At 34.7% G+C, this 21,567-nt stretch overlaps 1 protein-coding gene across 2 annotated transcripts in view; it reads right to left on the bottom strand.

Moving 5' to 3' along the window:
* LOC126975747 (uncharacterized) overlaps nt 1-21,234 on the bottom strand; it is a 48,766-nt gene extending 27,532 nt beyond the window's left edge. Inside the window, exon 1 of one of the 2 annotated variants that reach the window (XM_050823765.1) lies at nt 20,961-21,234. The gene's annotated coding sequence lies outside the window, so the exon portion shown is untranslated. Of the gene's footprint in view, nt 1-20,320; nt 20,453-20,960 lie in introns of those variants that run through there. The other variant, XM_050823766.1, reaches the window with a different exon arrangement.
* Nucleotides 21,235-21,567: the final 333 nt, after the last annotated feature.

Below are 21,567 nucleotides of genomic sequence, written 5' to 3' on the forward strand. Positions count from 1 at the left end.
GTTATGTAAGATGACACGGAGTCCTTATTTTTTTACTAGTCCGTGGTGTTACTACTAGAATTTATTACATACTAGCTTACCCACTGTTCTGTCAATAGGAAAAAATTATGTAAGTACCTATAAGTATTCAGGAATAATGTAGTTTAAAGCCATCGGAAAAGAATGATTTTATAATATGATGTAGCAATGAAATGATAAGGATTTATATCGTATTTGTGTAAACAGCTTTCACATTACCGCTTTATAATGCCAATTTTTTAAAATATTAATATGGAAATTGTATGTTATCATTAAGAGATAGACATATTATGCTATCGCGGACATTTCTGTAGATCTTTATAAAATACACAATTCTACTATACATTATATAACTCAAAGGGTTTAGACAACGTTTTCGTTAAATTCTCCCAGACGGCTTATTTTTTTCCGACACCTCCAACAAATATCGTTAGTGTATATTTAAATATGTATACACAAACTAAACATATAATATACTGAAACCTTTCAAAACCACGATATCCATTGGTGAAAACAGAATGAAAATCGCTGCAGTCGTTTTTGAGTTTATCGCGAACAGACAGACTCGGCGAAGGACTTTTGTTTTATAATAATATGTAGTGAAGTTTACACACAGAATTATTGGATAAATTGGAATTTTGTACGCAATTTTACCGTTGATGATAAAACACAGAATAACACAGAGTTAGTAAATATTTATGTATATAATAAAATCTGAGAAATAAATAACATAGCAACATAGTTATTCAATATTTTGTAGGTGCACGTGTGTTTGTGATATTATTATCTAAATTATAAAACGTGTCACGGTGTAATGGAACTCCTCCGAAACGGCTCGACCGATTTTCGTGAATCTTAGCGTGCATATCGGCTAGGGTGGAGAATCGGACAACATCTATTTTTCATCCCCCTAAATGTTAAGGGTGGTCAACCCCAATTTTTTTAATGTGTTTGACACTTTTTTTTAATTTTTTTTTAATTATAATTAATCATTAAAAAATACATACAACTTCAAATATTCACCCATCTACGATCAACACTTACTTTTCTATGGCGATTTTAATATTATTCTAGTCTAATAAATTTTATGTATAACTAGCTGACCCGGCAAACGTTGTTTTGCCATATAAAGTATAATCCACGCGATAGTTTTATAAGTAATAAAATATTGCCTATATTATAGCCTGTACATCATTTTGTTCTATTGTCAATAGTTTTTGCAGCGCACGCAAAAATAGGTTTTCGATTTTATACCTTGTGTTACATAATAGCAATTTTATTACGGATTCCTAATTTTGAACAACATAAATTTTTTTTAAAAAAACATAGCCTATAGCCTTCCTCGATAAATGAACTACCCAACACTGAAAGTATCATTCAAATCGGGCCAGTAGTACCAGAGATTAGCGCGTTCAAACAAACAAACAAACACTGCAGCTTTATAATATTAGTATAGATATGTCTATGATATATTTGGTAGGTCTGAGAATCGGTCGTCAGCTATTTTATACCCTAAAAATTTTAATTATTGAATTTTATATTACTTTATATGGTAATACAACGTTTGCTGCGTCAGCTAGTATACTATAAAAATAGATATGTTTAAACTGTAAAATAATAATAGGATATCTGAATATATAGATTTCTTTTGTGGGTCTGTTGTAACTGAACTCCTCCTAAACGGCTGGACCGATTTTAATGGAACTTTCTGTGTGTCTTCAGGTGGATTCGAGAATAGTTTAGATTCAAACCTAACTACCTCCTAAACGGCTGGACCGATTTTGTTGATTTTTTTGTATTCCAGTGAATTTGAGTATGGTTTAGATTCTCAATTCCGTCCATATAATATAATTCTCCTGCTCATGTGTATGTTAGTGAACTCCTCCTAACGAATGGACCGATTTTTCAAATTTAAGACGTGTTTACAGTACAACGTCTGTCGGGCCACTAGTATTGTATATGTTATATATTTCTTTTGTGCATCTGTTGTAACTGAAGTCCTCCTAAACAGATGGACCGATTCTAATGGAACTTTCTGTGTGTTTTCAGGTGGATTCGAGAATGCTTTAGATTCACAATTGAACTACCTCCTAAACGGCTGGACCAATTTTGATGATTTTTTGTGTGTTCCGGTGAATTTGAGATTGGTGTGTGTCTTCAGGTGGATTCGAGAATGGTTTAGATTCACAATTGAACTACCTCCTAAACGGCTGGACCGATTTTGATGATTTTTTGTGTATTCCAGTGAATTTGAGATTGGTTTAGATTCTCAATTCCGTACATATAATATAATTCTCCTGCTCATGTTTATGTTAGTGAACTCCTCCTAACGGCTGGACCAGTTTTTCAAATTTAAGAAGTGTGTACAGGACAACGTCTGTTGGGTTCACTAGTATTATATAAAATTCTCGTGTCCCGGTGATTGTTACCAAACACCTCCGAAACGGCTAAACCGATTTGTATGAAATTTTGTGTGCGTATCGGATAGATCTGAGAATCGGCCAACATCTATTTTTCATACCCATAAATGATAAGGGCCCGGGAAGGGGAGGGAAAACCGATATAGGGTTGCAAGATGGTAATCGAATACAATAATATTATAGTAAAATATATTTGGTAGGTCTGAGAATCGGTTGCAACTATTTTATATACCCCAAAAATTTTAATTATTGAATTTTTTTTATATCCTAATATGGCAATACAACGTTTGCTGGGTCAGCTACTATTATATATATTAATTTAAATTTACCTTAGCCTTACATTTAGAAGTTTGGCCTCCATAAAAAACATTGGAAAACCAGATATCTTTCTAATAATTGCATTAAAGACATTTATTTTTGTACCCATTCTATATTAAAATACCATGTAATACTCTCCATCGATGACTTGATAGATGTAAAAGTATTTCTCTACCAACTCCATCACAAAGGTATTCGTAGACGTTCCTAAAACAAATGTGTGACCTTCAAAAGTGGATTTTTCAAGGTATTATGTCGGCTAAGCGGGCTTGCTACAACTGGTTATAGCGCTCGGTTGTTCGTCCTTTCTCTCATAACTTCTTGTCTATTGTTTACCTGAATGACGTGGCAACCAAAGAGAGTTTAAACACTAGGTTCGTGGCAACTGCATCCACATTTAACTATTAATATTAATATAATAATAACATTAAATACGTATAACATACTGATAAAATAATGAAATATAAATATAATTTTTGTTAATAACGCCATCTGCTGAGGTAGTGGTGTAGCTTTAGTGTTATTGTGTCGTTAAAGCTCTTGGTCTCAAAAATAAAATTTTATTATTATTCGCGAAAAGATGTCAGTCATAAAATAATCATAATAAAAAAAAATTAAAAAAAAGTATGTGTGTGTAACCTTTACGCGCGATTGAAGTAAGACTTAATAAAAATTAAATTTAGGAATAATTATAGGATACATAAATATATTAAATTATATATACATTAAATGAAGCCGTGTTACCATCTAAGCACTCACGCATTACTGAAGAGCTAGGACATCTTTGACCAAAGTTGGCATTTTCTCTAGCTAAAATAAAAAAAATGCTTTTACTAATATATAGTATTTTATCAAATGAGATTTTATATATTTTACAAAGAATGCTATTGTTAATAATGTTATGTTTTGATATTATTATTCATCAGAAAATAAACACTTACTTCACAGGTCAGGTCATTATCAGGTTCTTGATTTTCTCTTTTTTATTCTTATTGATGAAAGAGTAAAATGTTCCTGGGATTCCGCCATTTTCTTGACAGATTATTATTTTCATTTTATGTTCTATTTATAATTTAATGCTACTATTAGCACATTTTAAAATATTCACTCATTTAATAAAATAATTGATAGTTAGAAATTGAAGGTTAAATTATTATAAGGCATATCAATATGATGTTGTTATTGAATGTTAACAAATATAGCTGTATGGGTTCGAAACCTTTGCCTGTCCTAATAATGGGCGAAGAAACCAAAAACAAATTAGAAATTTTCTGATTTTGATTTCTGAACTTATTTATTATTTTTTGCAATTTTTAGCAATAAATAAACAAATTATACACGTGGAGATTTTTAAAAATATTACTGAACAATTTGAAATATTTTTTAAAACCATTAAATTATAATAACTTAAAAAAATCTTTTCTACAAAAAAAAACCCCAAGTCGCGCCTAAAGAAGTTTTACTTCAATAATAATAAATTAAATGAATCCTAGTTAGATCGATTTATCGCCCCCGAAATCCCCTGTATACTAAATTTTATGAAAATCGTTGGAGCTGTTTTCGAGATTAAGATTATACATACTAGCTGACCCGACAGACGTGGTTCTGTGCATAATAAAAAAAATACTGTTTTTGTTATGAATTTGTCAATAATATTTCATAACACCAAGAATTATTTTGTAAAATATGCTTCCTGTCAATGAAGTTCTATATTATTGTCTATTTTATGTATAGAACGTCATTGCTAACGTCGTTATTAACTATAAATACTATAATGTAATTGTTTCACAGCAGAACTGTCAAACCGTGCGTAAATAAATTCTCTCATAGAAAATATATATCTATACAAAACAAATATTGGAAATTAAAAAAAAATTATGGGTCCCAAATTGAAATAAAAAGTATCATATCTCAAGTTGGACTAAACTGTACTCCATGAAGTAATCCCCATTTAAATCCGTTCATTAGTTTAGGAGTCCATCGCGGACCAACAACGTGTCACGTAATTTATATATATTAAGAAGATATACAAGAATTGCTCGTTTAAAGATATAAGATATACATTAGATATTGTGACATTTAACATGAAGGTACGCTAACTGTACCCGCAATAGTTATATGCTTCCTTTACCATTTACTTGTTGTTGTTCTCTGTAACATATTATTGGAAGTAACAACGTAGAGCAGCTCGAATTGTCGGGGACTCAGTGCTCTGTGAACGGCTGGATCTCTTGGCGTTGCGTAGAGACGTCGCTTCATTGTGCGTCTTCTACCGCATCTATCACGGGGAGTGTTCCGAAGAGCTGTTAAACCTGATTCCTGACGCAGAATTCCACCTTCGCACGACACGCCACAAGTTAGGATTTCATCCCCACCATCTGGATGTGTGGCGGTCCTCTACAGTGCGGTTTTCAAGGAGCTTTCTCCCTCGTACTACAAAGCTATGGAATGAGCTTCCTTGTGCGGTGTTTCCGGGACAATACGACATGGGTACCTTCAAAAAAAGCGCGTACACCTTCCTTAAAGGCCGGCAACGCTCTTGTGATTCCTCTGGTGTTGCAAGAGAATGTGGGCGGCGGTGACCACTTAACACCAGGTGACCCGTACGCTCGTTTGTCCTGCTATTCCATAAAAAAATAAGTATACTTTTATGTATTGATTTTCATTAAACAGTGTACGAATAAATCATGCCCTTGCCACCGAATCCGGTGTAATATAAAATAATGAGTTTTCGTAGCATCGATACCCTTAAAAAATATTTTCCATTTGATTAAATTGCTTTATAATGATGTGTCAATATTCTGCCGGTGATTTGGTCCATTTTTAATTCGTAATCGCGAAATCTTAAAAATTTCAGGATAAAACCTATGTCCCATTCCAACCCAAGATGTTTCAAATCACTTACTCATCTTTATAATATGAAGAGAATATTTTAAATATTTTTTTGAGCTTCGACGACTCTATTGATTTCCCGAATTAATACGTACAGAATAATTGACTATATAATAATATGTTTTCATTTCAATATTTTCTTTATTTGAGTCGCTAGGGTACATATCTGGTATGTAAGACACAAGATAATCTCAATGTTTATCCACACGCTGGACATAATCACTTATCGCTTACGGCCGTTCCCAATATTCAATCTAGCTCCGGTTGAGATAAAAATCGTAACTATCGTTGACTTTTCTGTCCCAATAAACTTAGCGACGGTAACTCAAATTATCCGTACACGCTGTCTGTCAATGGGAGGACGTATAGCTTAGAGATTGCAATTCACGCGTCCCAAAATAAGGCGATAAGAATGACTGATCGGGTGGGTATATTGGGACAGTTTCAGATTATTGACAGCTAATTACTGACAGTATAAGGTAGTAATTTATCTCTATCTGTTGATAGTATATTGGGAACGGCCGTTAGTGCACAAATCTGTGGTGTGGAGCGCGAGTGTCGGAGCAGACTGCAGCCGCCATTGATCCTCACAGACGCTTCAATACATTGGAAATGCTTTCGTCACAAGGCGTGCGTGTGTGTGCGATGGACAGCCAGTTCCATGCCATATAATATTGTATATCTGTGTATGGTGAGCCCGAGCCGCCCGAACTGGCACCCGTCCTCCGTCACCTAGGACTACGAGGCGCGAACCGGTTGTCGGTGAGCGCTGTTTGTGTGTGCGGCGTGACGGCACCCCCTCGTCCCGTGCCGCCCGCATATCGCACGTAGAAAGTTTCTAATGTAAGCAATAAAATAGCTAATAACGAGTGAATCTCATAAACATGGCGAATGTATACAGTGTACACACACACACACAAATACGTTACACACACACCAATAGGCAATATTATCATTTATAATGAACTCTTATATAGAAACTGTCCCCCGCGCATCCGCGTGACGTGTGACGGGCTCGTCACCGCTGGGCTTCATGTGTGAACCTCAATGTTTCGAGATACTAAATTCAAAATATGCGATGCACATAATATAGTTTCTAATGTAGCGTACCTACTTATGTGAGTTAGGTTTTTCTTTCTTTTCTTCTAATTCTCACCATATATTACAATAGGCCTGCATTTAGCCGGATCCGAGCTGTCAGGTGTACAGGAACCCAAAACTACGCCTTTTGAGTATGGGTTTACTGGTGGGAGGCTCCTTTGCACAGGATGCCGGCTAGATTATGGTTACTACAACGGCGCCTATTTCTGCGGTGATGAGTAGTGTGTAAACATTACTGTATTTCGGTCTGAAGGGCGCCGTAGCAAGTGAAATTATTGGGCAAATGAGACTTAACATCTTACGTCTCAAGGTGACGAGCGCAATTGCCCCCCAGAATTTTTGGGTTTTTCAAGAATTCAGAACGGCAGAGACTAAGTAATAGCGGGATACTTTTATAATAATGATAATGATAAATAATGATAAGACTGCACATAGCGCATTGTTTCATTTAAATATGTTAAACAAAAAATTAATTACACAAATAAAGACGATACATAGAAAATTTAAATAGATAAACGTTCTTTTACAACATTTTACTTTTTGCTATTTCCAAGAAATTTCAATAAAACAATAGATAGTCTTTGCGCGCAATTTCATTTTGTCAAAATATATTCTTACTAGCCGTTCCAGACCGCCTCGCTGGGCGAATTTTAAAAGAAGGGAACGTTGGAATTCGAAAAATTTGTAGCCATAAACCATCTAAGATAAATTTTGCATCGAATGGTGGTAGTTTCATGTCGGTACGATCAGTGGTTTAGACGTTATTGAGCATCAAAAACCATTTTCATTATATATATTATATACTAGCTGACTCGACAGACGTTATTCTGTACATAATAAAATACTGTTTTTTTATGAATTGTCAATAATATATCATAACATCAAGAACTATTTCGTAAAATATGCTCCCTGTTGTTATAATGAATTTGTTTCACAGCAGAACTGTCACACAGTGCGTAAATACATTTTCTCATAGAAAATAATGTCCATAAAAAACAAATATTGGAAATAAAAATAATTATGGGTCCCAAATCGAAATAAAAACTATACTATCTCTCAAGTTGGACTAAAATGCATTCCATGAAGTAATCCCCATTTAAATCCGTTCATTAGTTTAGGAGTCACGTAATTTATATATATTAAGATATAGATTTACATATTTTTATTAATTTATTAAAAAAGGCTTACCAACTAGATATACAATTAATATTAAGTATGATTACTTATAATATAAAATTTCTTATATTTAATAAAACCCTGATATATGATCCCATATCTGGGGGGGTATTTTCGTCGATGAAATAGTTTATAATTACTACTCCTAAAGATTTATTACTACACGCCGGGACTTATTGAATAATACATATTTTTTGCCGTTGTCCAACACTTTTTAAAAGTCTACAGCCCTAAGGAGAAGTAGCAAGAAAATACGGTTACTTACTTTTTTAATATATAAAGCTTAAGAAAATATATAATTTAAATTATATTTATATATAGCTATAATGTAAATTAAATTAAATTTATTTATTTGCATAGATTGTGGTTACTTAGTTTGTAGGTACTTAAACCGTTGTTGCACAGCACAATTACAAATAAATTGCCAGTCTCGTGCCAGATTTTGGCGAGACAACACGTCCTGAGGATACAGGCGAAACACGTGTCGAATTGTTTGAAGACGAATATTGGCGGAATTGGCACTAAAGAAGACTTAAATCATTTGTATAATTATGGATTTCCGCAAAGTAATTACTTCAATAAATTTTCCTTTTTTTTTCTTTTTTAATAAATTGCCATACAAATATTATAGTATCTAATATATAAATCCAACAAAATACTCAAACGACTTGTGTAAGCTATCCTCAAAAGAGTTGACAATCGTAGTAGTTTCATCAATCCACATACACTGTATATTATATTAGCAAAGGTATGCGAATAATATATATAAAATAACTTAAAAAAAATATTCTTACCTACTAAAATTAATGGACGATGTGGGCTTCGAATCGTTTCTAGGGCTACGTCCAACTGAGTCAACCGTCCGTGTCAATTGTCATAATTTTAAATCCACTATATATATATACTTATAATAAATTTTAAAATGGTTTCTTTCAATATGTGCGTGTATGTGTTCTGATCATCATTACATTTATATATAAGACTAGCTGACCCAGCAAACGTTGTATTGCCGATATTAAAATCGCGATACAAAAGTAACTGTTGATCGTAGATGGGTGAAAATTTGAAGTTGTATGTATTTTTTAATGCTGACTCATAATCAAATAAATTTAAAAAAAAAAATAAAAAAAAATCGTGTGGATCACCCTTAACATTTAGGGGGATGTAAAATAGATGTTGTCCGATTCTCAGACCGACTAAAATTTCATGAGAATCGGTCAAGCCGTTTCGGAGGAGTTCAACACCATGACACGAGAATTTTATATATTAGATTAGTTTGAAGCTTTGAAGACTGAAGGCAAGGAGCACGACATCCTTCTCTCATAATCGTTACACGACTCACGCCCACGTAAAAAAACGGTTTATTTACGGTAAAACATCCGCGTGGATTTTTATCCGCAAGTGCATGCAGCTTCATAGGATTTCCAATTTAGGAGGAACACCGCGTGAAAATATCGCAATGTGTAAGCACTGATATCGTCAACAAAAATCGTAAACAAAATTAGTTTTCTGGCAATTTCGGATATATTGTACAAATTTATCCTTCAATTTGATGCTCTATAATAATTGGGCGAACATGATATCTTCTCCGTCTTTTATTCCCTAATTTGCGTAGGTAGTACGCACGTATTAAAGAGGTTTGTATACGCGAAATCACGTTTTGTTGTAAGCTGTGCTCTAAACGCGCGCTAACTGTGTACGCGCTACGCTGAACCGAAGTCAGTGCTGACCGTCGGTCAAGCACTAAACGCAGCCTTAAACGTGTATTTTGTCTATAATATTGTAAATAATTCACGAAAAACATTCAAAGAATGACCATTGAGTTGCTTGTATCTCCTAAATGGCTTTGCTTCTTCCTAACAAATGCAATGAGGATTGAATTAATGTATTGTTCTTTGTAGTTTCACAACGGACCTATAAGTATGGTGTCATGACAGTCTGGCCGTTCCTTCCTCTCTGACTCCATCTGACAATATCTTAGCCCTCCTGACAGTATCCGATAGTCTATCTGACGCTAGTGTCAGAGATTGTGTGACATCCTCGGACACAGCTCCTTCCAGTGGCAGACCTACAAATTTACCCTCATTATCTATCAACTTCTGCCGTCTCAAGTAAAGGTAATTTTAACATTTTCAGTAAAACTCTAGATACGAAGATTAACCCAACTCAGGCGTTTTGTAGTGCTTCTTTAGAAGATAATTTCTTACCGTGTAAAAAATAGTCCAAATCGCGGACTAAATAGTGATCGATTGGGGCCAATTCTAGCGAGAACGAATGATGTCGCTAAGTTTCTAGATCTGGGTCGTGGTCGGTTTCTTAGCCTTTTAAATTTTTTAATATAAAGACATTATTTATGTCAAAACATTAAGATTCCAAGTAAGAATGTTTGTCTCGTCATATTAATAATAATATGATCATCACAAAACCGCGCGTCATCAGCTTTATCAACTTTTCATCTAAATCTGAGAATTATTTCGAAAGTTATAATCTAAATATCTAACACACAAGAATTGTTAAAATATGCATACACTATTCATGCGCCCGCGGCGCTCGTGTCACTTCAACTCAATAATATAGAGTCAATGTGCTAGATTGACGAGCACAGCATTATTCCTTCTTAAAATAAAGACAGGTTGGCCGAGAAGTTGACGTCCAAAGCTAAAATTTGATAGCTTCATAGTGATGAGTATCCGAATCACCCCTATGTATGTTCTACAATTTTGCGTAGTTTAGAACATAATATTTTTTCCCCTTTTATCCACTTTTTTCACCTAATTGTCGTTTAGGACTTTGTTCTAATTTGTTTTGAAAACTTATAGTTAATTTTATTGTTGATAATTATTAACTACAGTTGCAATAACCACATCACAAACTATGAATAGTTTCGACAATGCGGAACTAGTTTAGAATTGAGTCGTAAGTTCAAGATAACTGCTCCAGTTAAATTCGTGAAAATGTTCAGGGTACCAAAAAAAAATTGGGTGTTGACTTCTAACTTTTTTTAACAAACTTCCCGGAACATTGGCCAATAAAATGAGCCAAATTCAAATTTTAGCTTTGGACGTCAACTTCTCGGCCACCCTGTATATTAATTGACCATGACCAATCACAAGCTAGTTTAATATTCAAAATACTAAGGAACATATTCTAAAAGTAGCTCAGTGTGTATGACCAGTCAATAAAAATCAGTTACAGTAACAAAAGATTCACTTTCCTTTTCTATCTAGTGTATCTCCGTTAGAGATAGAGTTGCCAACCCTACTATATAATATAGTATCCTACTATATTAGAGACCCGACTACTATATTGTTAAAAAAGCATACAGCAGGTGAATATTTCTGTCTCTTCCACAAAAGCCATTACTGAAGTGTTGAAGTTGAGGATTTTCTATTTCTAAAATGAATAACAGCATTAATAACGTGGTACTACTAGACACCACTAAAGTTAGGATATCATCCCCACCATCTGGATGTATGGCGGTCCTCCACAGTGCGGTTTTCAAGGAGCTTTCTTCCACGTACTACAAAGCTGTGGAGTGAACTTCCTTGTGCGGTGTTTCCGGGACGATACGACATGGGTACCTTAAAAAAAAGCGGGTACACCTTCCTTAAAAGCCGGCAACGCTCCTATGATTCTTTTGGTGTTGCAAGAAATTGTGGGCAGCGGTGATCACTTAACAACAACCCGTACGCTCGTTTGTCCTCCTATTCCATAAAAAATAAAAAAAGTTGTAGTTGCAACAAGTTCTCAGTAACTTTAGCAGTAAATATTTTATAAATAATAATATAATTTCTCCTCTCAATATATTTTCAGTAACAACAACTGGCGAGATCAATAGCTAGGAAGTATGCAATAAAAAATTATTAATAAAGGTAAAATCCTAAAGGGTAGCAAAAATTATTATTTTAAGAAATAAAGTTAGTAGTAGGTAAGTAGGTACCTATTTTGAGACCTACTATTTTTTTCCATATTTTCGTAATTTTGTAGGTAAAAATTTCAGAACTACTACTATTGACCGACAAATAATCTTAATCCTAAATTGGCATATTTGTAAAGTTATTTGTGAGTCTATTGTTATGTTATATTTAAAAGCTGTTGGATTATTAGAAAATAAATAAAAAATAAAGAGTTGGCAACCCTAGTTAGATATATTCTTCTCCGTAGCACGCTTTATCTTATAGGTACTTACAGCTAAACAAATCGTGCGAGACTATAGACGATAGAGCGTATAGAACGCTAGAATATTACTAGTCTATGGTCCGGTTTATTCCCGACCATTTGACGGTTCGTTCTTAATTGTAGAGAAATATTAATGTCGAAACCGTAACACATTAAAAAATACTACGTTTAAAAAAACCGACTTCAAAAACTGAAAAGCATCAAATAACTAAAAATTTATTTTATTACATCTCTTATGCAAACCTTTACCTTTAATATTAATAAAATACTATTATTTCTATGTGGTACTCGGAGTAATCGGTGTACATACATAAAAAATACCGATCGAATTGAGAACCTCCTCCTTTTTGTAGGCGGTTAAAAACATTGTGCTTGGAAGTCTGAGAGATTAGCCATAAGCAAGTCCACGCGTCCCGGCTTTGTTTACTGTTTGAGACCGTGTTTATGATCGATATTCTATCGTATGTGTTGTTACCTGTTAAACAAATTGTACTTTAAATGTCAATAGCTGAATCACAAAGGTATGCGAATAATATATATAAAAAAACATAAAAAAAATATTCTTACCTACTAAAATTAATGGACGATGTGGGCTTCGAATCGTTTCTAGGGCTACGTCCAACTGAGTCAACCGTCCATGTCAATTGTCATAATTTTAAATCCACTATATATATATACTTATAATAAATTTTAAAATGGTTTCTTTCAATATGTGCGTGTATGTGTTCTGATCATCATGTCATTTATATATTAGACTAGCTGACCCAGCAAACGTTGTATTGCCGATATTAAAATCGCGATACAAAAGTAACTGTTGATCGTAGATGGGTGAAAATTTGAAGTTGTATGTATTTTTTAATGCTGACTCATAATCAAATAAATTTAAAAAAAAATAAAAAAAATCGTGTGGATCACCCTTAACATTTAGGGGGATGTAAAATAGATGTTGTCCGATTCTCAGACCGACTAAAATTTCATGAGAATCGGTCAAGCCGTTTCGGAGGAGTTCAACACCATGACACGAGAATTTCATATATTAGATTAGTTTGAAGCTTTGAAGACTGAAGGCAGAGAGCACGACATCCTTCTCTCATAATCGTTACGCGACTGAGTGGTCACGATTCACGCCCACGTAAAAAAACGGTTTATTTACGGTAAAACATCCGCGTGGATTTTTATCCGCAAGTGCATGCAGCTTCATAGGATTTCCAATTTAGGAGGAACACCGCGTGAAAATATCGCAATGTGTAAGCACTGACATCGTCAACAAAATTAGTTTTCTGGCAATTTCGGATATATTGTACAAATTTCTCCTTCAATTTGATGCTCTATAATAATTGGGCGAACATGATATCTTCTCCGTCTTTTATTCCCTAATTTGCGTAGATTCATTTTTCTTCGCAATTGTATACGGGAGATCACGTTTTGTTGTAATCTGTGCTCTAAACGCGCGCTAACTGTGTCCGCGCTACGCTGAACCGAAGTCAGTGCTGACAGTCGGTCAAGCACTAAACGCAGCCTTAAACGTGTATTTTGTCTATAATATTGTAAATAATTCACGAAAAACATTCAAAGAATGACCATTGAGTTGCTTGTATCTCCTAAATGGCTTTGCTTCTTCCTAACAAATGCAATGAGGATTGAATTAATGTATTGTTCTTTGTAGTTTCACAACGGACCTATAAGTATGGTGTCATGACAGTCTGGCCGTTCCTTCCTCTCTGACTCCATCTGACAATATCTTAGCCCTCCTGAGTATCCGATAGTCTATCTGACGCTAGTGTCAGAGATTGTGTGACATTCTCGGACACAGCTCCTTCCAGTGTCAGTCCTACAAATTTACCCTCATTATCTATCAACTTCTGCCGTCTCAAGTAAAGGTAATTTTAACATTTTCAGTAAAACTCTAGATACGAAGATTAACCCAACTCAGGCGTTTTGTAGTGCTTCTTTAGAAGATAATTTCTTACCGTGTAAAAATAGTCCAAATCGCGGACTAAATAGTGATCGATTGGGGCCAATTCTAGCGAGAACGAATGATGTCGCTAAGTTTCTAGATCTGGGTCGTGGTCGGTTTCTTAGCCTTTTAAATTTTTTAATATAAAGACATTATTTATGTCAAAACATTAAGATTCCAAGTAAGAATGTTTGTCTCGTCATATTAATAATAATATGATCATCACAAAACCGCGCGTCATCAGCTTTATCAACTTTTCATCTAAATCTGAGAATTATTTCGAAAGTTATAATCTAAATATCTAACACACAAGAATTGTTAAAATATGCATACATTATTCATGCGCCCGCGGCGCTCGTGTCACTTCAACTCAATAATATAGAGTCAATGTGCTAGATTGACGAGCACAGCATTATTCCTTCTTAAAATAAAGACAGGTTGGCCGAGAAGTTGACGTCCAAAGCTAAAATTTGATAGCTTCATAGTGATGAGTATCCGAATCACCCCTATGTATGTTCTACAATTTTGCGTAGTTTAGAACATAATATTTTTTCCCCTTTTATCCACTTCACCTAATTTTTTCACCTAATTGTCGTTTAGGACTTTGTTCTAATTTGTTTTGAAAACTTATAGTTAATTTTATTGTTGATAATTATTAACTACAGTTGCAATAACCACATCACAAACTATGAATAGTTTCTACAATGCGGAACTAGTTTAGAATTGAGTCGTAAGTTCAAGATAACTGCTCCAGTTAAATTCGTGAAAATGTTCAGGGTATCAAAAAAAATTGGGTGTTGACTTCTAACTTTTTTTAACAAACTTCCCGGAACATTGGCCAATAAAATGAGCCAAATTCAAATTTTAGCTTTGGACGTCAACTTCTCGGCCACCCTGTATATTAATTGACCATGACCAATCACAAGCTAGTTTAATATTCAAAATACTAAGGAACATATTCTAAAAGTAGCTCAGTGTGTATGACCAGTCAATAAAAATCAGTTACAGTAACAAAAGATTCACTTTCCTTTTCTATCTAGTGTATCTCCGTTAGAGATAGAGTTGCCAACCCTACTATATAATATAGTATCCTACTATATTAGAGACCCGACTACTATATTGTTAAAAAAGCATACAGCAGGTGAATATTTCTGTCTCTTCCACAAAAGCCATTACTGAAGTGTTGAAGTTGAGGATTTTCTATTTCTAAAATGAATAACAGCATTAATAACGTGGTACTACTAGACACCACTAAAGTTAGGATATCATCCCCACCATCTGGATGTATGGCGGTCCTCCACAGTGCGGTTTTCAAGGAGCTTTCTTCCACGTACTACAAAGCTGTGGAGTGAACTTCCTTGTGCGGTGTTTCCGGGACGATACGACATGGGTACCTTAAAAAAAAAGCGGGTACACCTTCCTTAAAAGCCGGCAACGCTCCTATGATTCTTTTGGTGTTGCAAGAAATTGTGGGCAGCGGTGATCACTTAACAACAACCCGTACGCTCGTTTGTCCTCCTATTCCATAAAAAATAAAAAAAGTTGTAGTTGCAACAAGTTCTCAGTAACTTTAGCAGTAAATATTTTATAAATAATAATATAATTTCTCCTCTCAATATATTTTCAGTAACAACAACTGGCGAGATCAATAGCTAGGAAGTATGCAATAAAAAAATATTAATAAAGGTAAAACCCTAAAGGGTAGCAAAAATTATTATTTTAAGAAATAAAGTTAGTAGTAGGTAAGTAGGTACCTATTTTGAGACCTACTATTTTTTTTTCCATATTTTCGTAATTTTGTAGGTAAAAATTTCAGAACTACTACTATTGACCGACAAATAATCTTAATCCTAAATTGGCATATTTGTAAAGTTATTTGTGAGTCTATTGTTATGTTATATTTAAAAGCAGTTGGATTATTAGAAAATAAATAAAAAATAAAGAGTTGGCAACCCTAGTTAGAGATATTCTTCTCTGTAGCACGCTTTATCTTATAGGTACTTACAGCTAAACAAATCGTGCGAGACTATAGACAATAGAGCGTATAGAACGCTAGAATATTATTAGTCTATGGTCCGGTTTATTCCCGACCATTTGACGGTTCGTTCTTAATTGTAGAGAAATATTAATGTCGAAACCGTAACACATTAAAAAAACCGACTTCAAAAACTGAAAAGTATCAAATAACTAAAAATTTATTTTATTACACCTCTTATGCAAACCTTTACCTTTAATATTAATAAAATACTATTATTTATATGTGGTACTCGGAGTAATCGGTGTACATACATAAAAAATACCGATCGAATTGAGAACCTCCTCCTTTTTGTAGGCGGTTAAAAACATTGTGCTTGGAAGTCTGAGAGATTAGCCATAAGCAAGTCCACGCGTCCCGGCTTTGTTTACTGTTTGAGACCGTGTTTATGATCGATATTCTATCGTATGTGTTGTTACCTGTTAAACAAATTGTACTTTAAATGTCAATAGCTGAATCACCATTTTCTTAGAATATTTACTCCTCGACTGCGTGGCCAAAGACTAACTTAACTCGGTCTAAGCTTGTTTCTGGTATTGAATAATCTATTAAGATTCAGGAAAAAAAAATTAGTAATGTTCAACTTAATATGCATGGATACGATTTATTGGCCAGTTCTCATACACTTTTTTATACAAAAAAAATAGTAGATCGAAAATCACACGACCTTTATTTTAAGGTAGCAGTATTTTAATCAATTACTTTAAAAATATATGAAATTATTATTATTCCTTGTTGCTTTACTTGATATTTCCCTTTATTTTTTTTGCTGCCACAATATACATTCATTCATTCAGACATGAACGAATGAAACTTTATGAATAACAAACACAAACCACACAGACTACTACAAGTAAAAAAGACTTACAGACGAAAGAAAAATTAAGTATAAATAACATAAAAAAAAAACAAAAAGCAAAAAATACAAATAATATATGTATAATATTATAGTGATTATCATTAAAAAAAAATTACAATTTAAAAGTACTGTGTGGCAGTTATTGTTATCAAAAGGAACTGTCTCAGCGTCATTCTGAAATGGTATAATACCAACACAGCGCTGATTTTCAGCAGCCCCCTGGTGATCCATTGAGTAACATGAGTACATTAAATTTAAAAATTCAGAGCTGAAAAATAAATTGTGCCATACTGCGACCAACTTATTGAACGCCATATTACATATTTATGCATTATTTGAACATATTATTTTCTAAAAAGAGGATTTTCTAAGTTCTATTAGGTAAATTTGCAACGAATATCACGTCAATATCATAGGACAAGTAAAATATAGGATAATACGTGGAAAATTACCTTGCCAATTGTGATTTTCTACTTAATTAAAGAAGATTTGTGGTACCTACTATGATTTTCCTTAAAGATGTTGAGATAAATTTCATAATGATCGTCCGAGGGAGTGGGGTTTTTGATAGGAAGGCTTCTTGGAGAGAAATAAACAGCTACACAAATAAATTTTGAGAAACACACCGTTCATACAATTTTGTTTTTGTGTTTTAATCCTTGAAGTGAGGAATATCACTTTAAAAGCATAACAAATTGTTTAAATAAACAGCTATCCCTGAAAAGTGAAGAAGTAATAAATAAATCCAGAGCTTATGTCATAGAATAATCAGTAAGAATATAGTCTAGAGACATTGAACAATATTTGGACACTACAGTACATAATTATAATTGTGAACTTCCGGGACAAATGTATAATGGTGACTTACACTGACTTTCGTATTTGTACAAAAATTGGAAGGTCTTAGGTCCAAAAGGATACAAAAATCTATATCACATATGACCTAGTGATAAAAAGACATTTGTACAATCATAATTACTTGGCGCCGTGTTTCCATACGCCAGACTACCTAAAGCTGTGCTAAATAAATTTGCCCAGAATGGTGCCTAATCGGAATTGCTGCTGAAGCCCATGTTTTTTTCGAATACATCCCCAATGACTTTAATAACTACCTTGAGAAGACTAAAGAAAAACCAGAACAATTAATTACATAAAAAACGAACGACTGGATCGAAAAGAGCCTTCGCCTTGATAGTAACCGATTTTTTCGATTTTTGTTACTGTGAAGTGCTGCTTCTATCCTTCAACGAATAAAGATTGTAGGTAAATTAATATGTTTATATGTAAACAGGACAAACGTAGTAATATCTTTGAATTTACTTAGGTCATGTAAGTGTGGGTTCTCATTAATAATGCCACCATTTTTTATTTTTTTAATTATGAAAATAAGGGAGGAGACGAGCAGCACGTGCAGATTCATACGCCTTGCCCATCATACAATGCAGGGCCGCTCAGGAATCTTGAAAAACTCAAAAATTCTGAACGAAACTACAATTACGCTTGTCACCTTGAGACATAAGATGTTAAGTCTCATTTGCCCAGTAATTTCACTAGCTATATAGCGGCCTTCAGATCGAAACACAATAATGTTTACACAATACTGCTTCACGACAGAAATAGGTGCCGTTGTGGTACCCATAATCTAGCCGGCATTCTGTGCAAAGGAGCCTCCGACTGGTATTCCGTAGTCCATATTATTATGTTTATTATATACTAGCTGACCCGGCAAACGTTGTTTTGCCATATAAAGTATAATTCACGCGATAGTTTTATAAGTAATAAAATATTGCCTATATTATAGCCTGTACATCATTTTGTTCTATTGTCAATAGTTTTTGCAGCGCACGCAAAAATAGGTTTTCGATTTTACACCTTGTGTTACAAAATAGCAATTTTATTACGGATCCCTAATTTTGAAAAAATATTATATAGCCTATAGCCTTCCTCGATAGATGGACTACCCAACACTGAAAGAATCATTCAAATCGGACCAGTAGTACCAGAGATTAGCGCGTTCAAACAAACAAACAAACACTGCAGCTTTATAATATTAGTATAGATTATTACTCTTTAGATCCATTGTATAAAGCAGTTGTTTCAGTCTTCCTGACTTGACTGATGGCTTCATGGAACGCATTTTACAATTTACAAGTCCTGAAGAGGCGGTACCTGTAAATTGTATTCCTCTTACCTCTTAGGTTATCTTTAATTTTTGGAAATAAAAAAAAATGAGAATTTGCAGTTTCCGATGCATTACATTAATTAATTAACGTAATGTGACGATATAACGAAAAGAAAACGTTGACATGATGAAGAACTTGGCTGCGAGGACGTGGTGGCTTTCAGGCATCTTTATATATACTTAAAACAATCTGCAGTAATTGTCCTTTGGTTTTCAAGCGTTGTGTAATGACCAGATTTGCCGGAAAAAGAAGTAACCATTATATATACTTCGATTTTCCTTAATTTTCGTAGTCAAATCTCTAGTAGGCTTTCTTTCAGGTTCAAAACAATGTACCCAGGTTTCATTAAGTACTTTTTTATTATTAGTAACTATCTAATTATAAATTTCCTTTAGTTTTGAGAACTTCCAAGTCCTTATATTTTCAAACAAGCCTGTTAAAATAATGTTATAACGTGTCCCGGGCACTCACAAGAGCCTCGTGTACTGATCAACGAGGGAGCGGGACTTACATCACTAATGCGAACGCTATTTTGGTGTCTGCATTCTGCAGCGTGTGTGTGTGTGTGCGCGCAGTCAACAGCTCAGTCAGTCTCAGCTAGGGTTGTCGGTAAGAAATAGTAGTTCTAAAATTGTTACCCACAATAAATAGTACATAACGAAACGATGAAAAAAATATAGTAGGTTCCAAAATAGGTACCTACTTTACTTTTTAAAACAATAATTTTGTACTGTAAGCCTTAATTTGAAAATTTTAAAACCTTATAAGAAAATACCATTATGTGACCCAGCTTAAATTAATTTTCGACTGGCTTTATTACACCCATCTCGTCAATTGTCATATTTCAGAAAAATACGGATGTTGCCTAAATTGAAAGAATAAATGATATTATTTTTAAAAAAATTGTGAAAACTGCATTACTCAGATCTTGTTGCGATTCTTCAAATGTAGTAGTGTCTAGAAGTACCACTGCTATTATTAACACTGTTATTCATTTTAGAAATATAAAATATTCAAATCCAACTGTTCGGTAATGGGTTTTGTGTACAGAAATATAGTAGTCGGGTCTCTAATACAATAGGATACTATATTATAATAAAGTAGGGTTGGCAACCCTGGTCTCAGAAGTGAACCCTCACTCTATTGTGTAACTTAGCGTAGCGACAGCTCATGTACTAATACCTTGAATCCTTTCTTTTTGTTCTCGAGCCAAAGCTTCGCGCCGTGCACACTTCAGAAAGCTGCAAGTCGCCCCGCGACTGAGAACGACAGCAACACGATACGACGACGACACTAATAACGTTAACCTTCAGCGCGCGCGCTCACACTGTTGCAACTCATCATTCATTTAATATAATACGTGCATGGGATTTTACGTGATGGATTAAACAGTAATCTTATCAGCACTTTCATTATGATCGATTAAATTAGTAAGTAGGTAGGCACCGATCGATTTATCGGCATGAATTTAATATCGTTAATGCTCTTTTTATGTTCATGAAGTAACATTACCAGCCGTTATTTACGTTCCGTTAACAGCATTCAATAGTTTTAGCGCTATGGTTGCGGAAATAATTGGGAATGCTAATACTGATATTTATATTGTTGTGACAATACGAGACAATGTAATACAATTTGTTCGTTTGTTACGATGTGACAGGTCACTTCGTCAAATCCGAACGCAGTAACAATAACAATTCATTTGATGTTGTTCTGTAGCCAGCTCGTCCGCTTTAGTATCTGTGTTTACCTGTTTCGTACTCGGAATGATTTCTACGAAGGTCTAAAACTAGGGAAGGTTGCACGGTGGGCGGGGGCTCACCTAGTGGGTTCCGGTCAGGTTGTCACAGTCGGATTCGGGAGCACAGGAGTGGTGTGCGCGCATTCATGCTCGCGCGGTCGCCGACCCGACCGTAACGGTTTACTGAACAGTGGGCACGCAGCTAACTGAACCCGCTGGCAGTCTAGAGCACACACAAACACATGCACTGTCACTAATCACGACCAAGTTCACTCCGCTCTACTCGGAAGCTCGGGGCACACTGACCGCCGCTGACGTTAGGTACCCCGTACTGCAGGCGCCGTCCGCCGTCGTCTGCTCTGCCTGCGCCCGCGCCCTTGACAGTCCCCGTATCGCCCCGCACCTCGTTCCCCCCGCTACACTACTATCTACGTTCGTATGTATTCACAAACCGTATCCCTTCAGGTAATTTGTTAACGCGAAGCTCTTAGGTTGGAGATAAATAACTTATAACTGGTGTGAGACGTGAGTCGCGACATTGAACTATCGGACAGAAGTTGACAGTTGTTCAATCTTAGGATGACTTAAGTTTTTGAGGGTAATAAATGCTTTCTAGGTGCAATTTATTAATCAAGTAGAATTCTCAAATTGAAATAAAATTACTTTTTCATGTGAAAACTAGCCCTAT

The sequence above is a fragment of the Leptidea sinapis genome, chromosome 37 (genome assembly GCF_905404315.1).
Source record: "Leptidea sinapis chromosome 37, ilLepSina1.1, whole genome shotgun sequence".
Lineage (NCBI taxonomy): Eukaryota > Metazoa > Arthropoda > Insecta > Lepidoptera > Pieridae > Leptidea > Leptidea sinapis.